This window comes from Cydia fagiglandana, chromosome 5, assembly GCF_963556715.1.
Source record: "Cydia fagiglandana chromosome 5, ilCydFagi1.1, whole genome shotgun sequence".
NCBI lineage: Eukaryota > Metazoa > Arthropoda > Insecta > Lepidoptera > Tortricidae > Cydia > Cydia fagiglandana.
Window position 1 is genome coordinate 20,991,510 of NC_085936.1, and position 8,545 is coordinate 21,000,054.

Genomic DNA, 8,545 nt, shown 5'->3' on the forward strand with positions numbered 1-8,545 from the left:
AGGTGACAATATGCCGGCAATTTATGGCGGGATCCTGGACTATATTAAAGGGACTGCCCCTTAACTGCTTTTATTTGAAGGTATTGGGAATGGTTGGATGTCTAATGAAATTGTAATCAATTATAACTTGAATTAATTATATTTCCTTTGTTTAGATACCTATACATACCTTTTTGCTAGAACATCATTACATTTTTAAATAAATTTAAATAAGATGTACTTAAATAATTCAGCCTATATTTATACATCCCAATGCTGGGCACAAGTCTCCTCGCATGGTCGAGGGGGCTGAGGCTATAGTCCCCACGCTCTGTCTCAATGCGACACAATTCACCTACACCTTTAAATTTAAATGCAGATATGTATATGCAGGTTTCTCACGATGTTTTTCTTCACCACAATTGCTAGGTATACTTAGTTGTAAATATCTAATGATAATTTTGTAAGTTTCGAAAAACTAATTGCTACGAGCCATACATTATTATGCGTGCGTAAATATACTATAAGTATAATACCTTTATGTTGTATTTTTTTTGAAATATTTTCAGATGCTTATTAATCTAATGAAAGCTATAAAATATGCATAATTACATTTTCAAAGCCTACCTACCTACCTACTTAGTTTTACAGCAATCGGGATTACTTCACATTAACCGGCTTAGCCAGGTTGAGTAATGGTTTAGCTGTGCTTAGTTCTGAACGATGATTCATTTTAACTGCTTGTTATAATCGGTTTAGTTTTAACTGAGATAAACGATTATGTTTTGTAGTTATTAACGCTAAGTGTGAATCAATTTTTTTTTCATGTATTTTTTTATGTTTAGCGAGTATTAAATACATTTTGAGCGAATAATGGAAAGTACCTAACTGTATCTTACCATAATATTAAAAATATATACCTATATTTTGGTTAAAGCAATCTACATAATCTACTGCATGTAAGTATTATGAAAAATAAATCACCAAAGAAACAACAAAGAACCAACAACATTCTTATCATTAACCGCTTGTATTTCCCTCTTAATTGTATACAGACTTTTCAAAGCATTTTCCACTAGCACACTCATCCAAAGCAAAATGCTGTATCTCTTCAAGAGACTCATACATACTGACGACGTTATTATTCTAAGGATTCTTTAGAAACGTCGTAAAGGCAGATCTGGCAACTGGTTAAATCCAAACTACGCGCAACCTACAGTAAAGTACCTCGTACGTTTGCCCAAAAATATACTACAGAGAACGGGGTTAGTAAAAATTAGGGATGTGCTTTTCTGCTTTACCAAGCATATAGACGAAGCTCTTAGTGCAATCAAATAATTTAATTTCCTACCGATTTTGTACTTTGTCACAGTTACAATAGTATGAGGTCTCTAGCGATTTTCATATTTACATTTATGACTTCAAAATCATGTCCATATGACTGACACTTTTCTGACATGTATGACTGACAGTTACGCCCTCTCCTAAGATTGTTCCCCGCCCGCAGCTTTCGATATTACCCAATACACAATTTCCCGCGATTAAATACAGTTGGGATTGGCCAGTAAAAGTTGTGATTGGCTGAAAAAAAATCTTTTTAATACAGTTGCTCAAAAAGTGCTACTTTACGTAGCTGTTTAGCGTGCGGAAAGTTGGTTATCTCGAACTAGTGCTTTTTACTTTTCCAATTTTTTTAAATTTATACTTGTTCCAATTCACGACTACTTATTGATGAGTGTTAATATTAGTTTCCTTTAAATGTCGTAATCAGCATAAAAACCTACCGTTAATGTAAGAATACGAAAAATATTACATATTTCATATTTAATTACTTACCTCTTCATCATTATAACACGTTTATTTTTTAATATTCAATATTGAAAATTCCGTTCTTAATAAGTTGACTGAATGGAACGGAATAGCTGCCAAACGCCCATAGATATAATATACTTAAAGACGATGTCTAACCGAGCTGTCACTGTTACCACTTTTGTTTAGTGTACGATTAACAATGTTTTTCTTATTTTTTCGCAACTGTATTAAAAAACGTCGTTCGATACACGTGCGGAAATGTCATTCTTCACTCGTCCCGAGTCTTGCCACTCGCCTGCGGCTCGTGGCAAGATATCTCGGTACTCGTGAAGTAATGACATACCTTCCGCACTAGCATCGAAATGTACTATTATGACAAACTTTACGGCTTTACAATATTTGACATTGTTTGGCGCAGTACATGTGGGTTTATATTTGAGCTCAATTTAGACTTCTACTTCTATAGTAGGTATTATATTTCGTTGGGTAAACTTATTTATACGAGTAGATAGGTTATCATCTATTCCGTTGCTGAGTTTACCTGACTAGTATATATATATCCAACTCCATTTTGTCAACCCTAGCCAAAACATTTGAAGTAAAAATGCGGCTGTGTGCGGGCTCGTTTCTATGTAAATGTTATTGGCGTATTCGTTTAATCCACGCGTTTCCCGTCCAAACTGCTTGTATCTGCTTTAAACCGGATTAGGGTTGCTAAACTCGACTCGGTTACTCGCGGAAAGGGGTATGTTAATGGTGTAACAGTTTTTAGGTGGAAATTAAGTGCATAATGTGGATATGAATTTGGGTAAATACAATTTGAAGATGATAATGAAATGTTGCAGGTTTGGGATTATTTAAAGTGGTGTTTACGGGTCGTGTCAAGGTTATATTTAAGGCTTTTCCAACATTGAAAAAATCTATAAGTATTTAGATCCAGTTCATGTGAAGTTGACTTAGCTAGTAGGATTAGCATTCAAATTTGAAAAACTTTACCAAATTTAAATCAAACATTAATTGAAGGACTTAGTCTAAGACTTCAAAACTGACAGCTAAAGTAGATGGCGCTTTGTGTGATTGGTCTTGTTGTCAAAACTTGACGTTTGACAATTCAGCTACGATAAAACTTATGGCGACGTTCAGTATTAAGCAAAGCTATTAGCTTGGCATATTTGTATGCAGGGCTGTTAAGCTAATATTAGTTTTACAGACTATATTACATCAACAACATCCTTCTGCTGACAAACATGGGAATTTCTTTATAAACTTACTTAAACTTGATACGATCCCTGAATCCGTGTCTAAACTAAAAACATGGACAACCTAAAGTCGCCCCAAATATAACCCACGAGTTACGACACATCGTTACAAAAAAAACCTCCATAAACCAACATTTATTGACCGATCAATAATATTTTATACGCACATTCAATAACAACCAGCGTTGCTCAAGCGAATAAAGCAATAATTACACCGAATGGTACATAAAGAAGATTTACGCGAAACAGTCCATGGCGGTCGTAAAATCCTCGAAACGGTTCTATAAACATCCCTAGAGCAAGGAAAGACTCGCATATATCTCGGGCTCAATAAAATAAATCCGGCGCCTCCATAATAACATTCAGAGAGGTGAATTATTTTCTAATCCTCGGTTGGGAAGCTAATAGTTCGCACGTGTTGGCATCCGGCTGAGTTAGAGAGGAAAACATCCCAAGAAAAACACGGTAATGCTCGCTTAATGCGCGCCACCTTAATAATTGTCTAATAAATTCGGCGGTAAAGCCAGGGATGTTATTACAACCGCACCAGCGAGAGAAGTCGAACGGTCTTTAAAACTAGTATAATGGGTAAACCGTCTGTCAGGTAAGACCGTCTGCGTCAAGCTCTTTCGTCGCTTCTAACCCTTGAGTAGTATTTGTTCACATACTTCAATTAAAGGAGGTCGGTAGAGGACAAGGACCCAAGTTCTTCCTTTTTGACTGTGTCTGAGCGAAGTACACAAATCCGAGAGTTATTGCCCTATGATGACGGTCTTAGAAGCAATACATTTTCAAAGCAGAGCTTCCCCGCATTGACTTCAACTTTTATCGGTTGCTTAACAATGTACTAAATATTACCCTTTCGATTTTTGTATTAAAATATAGTTTTCGAGGTTTCATTATCAGATAAAGGTGACAGTCCATTTCCAACGACAGCTGCATTAAGGATGACTCACGCTAGACCGGGCCGTGTCCGGGCCGGAGCTTCCGGCGCAGCGTTTTCTATGGAAAGCATCACGTGATCGCCTGTCATGTCATAGAAAAGTAAGCTCCGGAAGCTCCGGCCCGGACACTGCCCGGTCTAACTTGAGTCGTTCTTTACTGTTCATTTTACTATGGAAATTGACAATGACAGCGACGCGTTCAGTACCGGTAGTGCAGCTGCGGTGAGAAATGGAATGTTACCATTATCACTGGTAAATTCGAGCGAGCGACTATGCTGGGCTCTGTAAGAAATGGGAAAACAGCTCAGAAAACGTTAGTGAGCTGAGTTATCTCAACGAGCGCTGCTCTATATACGATTGCTATCGTTTTAGGGTACATAAACACATAAATTTAACGTAACGAATTATCTTGCGACAATTCTATCTGAAAACCGGGCAAGTGCGAGTCGGACTCGTGCACGAAGGGTTCCGTACCATAATGCAAAAAAAGACAAAAAAAAACGGTCACCCATCCAAGTACTGACCCGGCCCGACGTTGCTTAACTTCCGTCAAAAATCACGTTTGTAGTATGGGAGCCCCACTTCAATCTTTATTTTATTCTGTTTTTAGTATTTGTTGTTATAGCGGCAACAGAAATACATCATCGGTGAAAATTTCAACTGTCTAGCTATCACCGTTCGTGAGATACAGCCTGGTGACAGACGGACGGACGGACAGCAGAGTCTTAGTAATAGGGTAAAACGGGTTACCCTTTGGGTACGGAACCCTAAAAACAACATCGTTATAACTAGCAGGCGTGGTTCACCACGCGATTTCGTCGATTGCTACAGGGAAAGCCGTAAGCCGGGCGTGGCGCTGTCGCTACCTAGCGGCCATATCTGTGCTGATCGTAACAGACGCGTTTTATTAGAGAGTGAGTCTTCTGTACCTAGTACTAATTTATTCGGTGTAACTAGTAAAGTAGTAGAGATATGCGATTGCTATCGTTTTAGGGTACATAAGTACATAAATTTAACGTAACGTATTGTCTTGCGACAACTCTAAAAACAACATCGTTATAACTAGTAAAGTAGAAGAGAGGTTTAGCACGAGGAATTTAGTGCATTGGCTCGCCCTGCAGATATACATTGGCAGCCGACATCATGAGTGGCACAGCAATATGACACGCGTGTGATAGAGATAGGAACAGACGAGCGAATGTACGAAATTCTTCGTGATAAGCGTTTCTTCTTTACTTACGCCAAATGTTGGGATTAATTGACGAGTGACCCAGACTCCAGAGGTTAACATGACCCGTGTCAAAAGTGGATGATGAATGGATTCTAGGAAGATTATGAAGGTTTTTAGGTTAATTTTGTCTTTAGTAGAAATACACAAACAATATTTATAAAGCGAGGGAATTAACGTCATAATCGTAACAAGAATGCGGTGGTGAACGTCACTCATTTTATCAAGAAAATTGACAGATGCAGCGGCGGTAACAACGACGTTGCAACGACAGTAATGCAGCTGCAGTTGACATCTGAATGTCACCTTAAATTCCTTCTTCAAAATGTATTTCTTTAACGGTAGATGTTTCTAAGCGCTCCCCTATTAGTGAATTTTAGTATATAATGGAAATATTCGTTAAAACCCAATATGTGAGTAAAGCTTCGCTTATTCCTCAAACCTTTGTTGAATTATTTCCAAGACACATCCTTATTTTAACCCTTATTAATCCAACATAAATCCAAATGACAGAAAAGAACAAACAATTATAAAGGACTTGTAAAACTTGCAGCTGTCTATGCGTCAACTCTATCGTAACTTTCATGTGCATATCACATACTTATCAGTCTTATTACCTTCCATCATGTCAACAACAACCTTTACTCCATCACCAGAACTTCATTACTTACCTCAAAACAGCCGCTTAAAGGTTTAAAAGTCACAAAGACGAACGAACAAATAACTTGCAATATTTTCACGCCATCTCACCCCACCAAGAATGCACGTCGCCTCAGATTAATGTAGCTCCATACATTTATTTTCAACTCTGTTCAACAAGACACTAGTCTATCTCCACCTTTATCCAAAACCTAACCCGGTCAAAAATCAACCACATAAACTACAGGATAAGGTTTAAATTCGCTTGTTGCGTTTGGAACATAGAGCGTTTGTTAGGTAGATGAGGTATGAATTTTCTTGAAGTTCTTTTCGTGTCTATCTGAGCACTTTGCAAGATAAAATGTGTACGAGATGGTGCATAGATCAGGCTCGCGGCGTCTGCAAGTGACAGAGGCGGTCAAGCTGGAATCTCTGCTCAAAAAGGGTTCTATTGCTGGATGCAATTTACACTGAAGTACACTTAAAAGGAATGAATTTAGGTAAATTTTTAATACCTACATTCGACCAAATGACGTGGTCTACCACTTTTTGACTCTCGAAAAGTGGTAGACCACTTTCTTGGCTGACCGTACCTACCTAGTCTGTTCTCATTGTTCGTAATCTGATGTTATTTCTTATGTTAAGATTGGAATTAAAGTACCTATACTCAAGAGGAATAAAAATTGTTCAATTTGTATAGAATATTTATACAATCAAAATGAGTTATTCAATTTTCATTATTTATTATTCAAATATAATATATCATGGCTTTGATTAAAATGCGGTTTCGTTTTTTTTTATGTAAAAGATATTATTAACTTAATTATATGTTACCTATTTCGAACAAAAAAAACAGATTTAAACTGAAGTGGTTCAATAGGAAATCTGCAAATCCATATTTTGTTTGTTTCTGTGACTTATATTTAACAACTAAATAAGGCGTTCAATAGGTGTTTTTAGCCGTATTGTTTTACGGAACCCTAAAAAGGTTTGCGTCTAGTTCCCAGTGGCAGGTGCTACATTAACTTCCCGTACAATCACCGGATACGGCAGACAGGGATATCACTTTGGTCTGTGGTGTCACTCCTCCATATTGTTACCTTACCTAATATTAAGAAAAAGAAATGACGACGCCATTTTCAGACTGCGTTTATTACACCAGATATGTGAGGATACGCGATAAATATGACTGTCAAGAACTAATAGAATATGAGCCACTACCACCAGTTTTGACATTGACAGATATGCTAGTTTTGACATTGACAGATATGCTCGCGTCTAAGTAACTTACTTCCTATGCATCTCGCTCGTACTCGCATATTAGTGCAAGTGAGATGTATCGAAAGATTAGAAAGTAATTTACGTAGACGCGAGCGTATCTGTCAATGTCAACACTGGTGGTAGCCGTATAGTGAGATTCAATTGGTTCTTAACTACGCATCCTCGTACTTACATCTCTGATGGAAACGTCACATTACCCATGACGAAATTGATACGGTATACAATGCTTAAGATAAGGAGTTTGGTGTTGAAAAATAGAAATAAACAGTTATGCTAAATCAACGAACAATCATAGGTCTCGGATTCTTTAAATAAATACCAGAAATGTTTTAGGGTTGGCAACTCCAAAAACTGTTCCGTATTAACATTTTAGTATGATGTACCCAAACAAAATCGACCAAAATTAAATTATGATGGTCATGAGACATAATTCTTGAACCTTTAACATAATATTTTTACGAAAGAAACAACGTAATCAAACAAATGAACCTAACACCGCAGACTACACGTAATCGATTATATCGCTCGCTCGAAGCGATAAAATTAAAAAGGCGGGACATGAGGCGATAAAGAGATAAAAGGAGACCGTTTTTAACGTTGATTACGATAGCGCGACGCGATCCGTTAAGTGCTGTTCGGTAGCCGTGCCTGTAGCGATAGCAAAACCATTTTGAATTTAGTCTGATCAAACAATGTGCAGAGAAAGAAGACTAGTGGAATGTATGGGGACCAATATAATTCTCTTTCCGAACAGACTCTAGACAAGAAAATTAAAAATAAAACAACAGCTTTCGAATGTTTTTCTGCCGTACGACGCCGTACCGGCAGTATGGGTCACGGGACGTAAGAAACAGTTGAAAACTACAATTCCTAGCAAAATACGTCAAAGGTAACTCGTAGGTACTGTGGATAATTTAATGACGAATAAATTTTCCAACAAACTTGTTGTTGTAACTTCAACTGTTTTTCTAATAACAATAAAAAAACTGCTAAATGGGACACAAAGGGGGAAATTAATAAATAGTTGCTTCCCCTTCTATTGTTTTCTTACCTACACTAATGTCAACTTAAAGGAACTGTCAAAAGTAACAAATATGTCAAAACACCCGCATATGAAACAGATTACAGAATACACGTGGCTATAACATTTTAAGTTACTTTTTGCTGTCGGTACCAAAGTATCAGATGATCGGCGGCCGAGCGTAACCGGTTGCACTCAAATGATACACTTTTGACAGCTTAAAGATATACCAGTGGAGATATTGACAGCCACGCAATCCATACTGAAATGGACGTGTAGAAAGAGGATATTAACCTATCTTTTTCTGACAGACGATGGATGGAGCGTGATGTTTACTTGTCTAACTCTTATTTATTCTTGTAACTTTACTGTAATAAGTTTC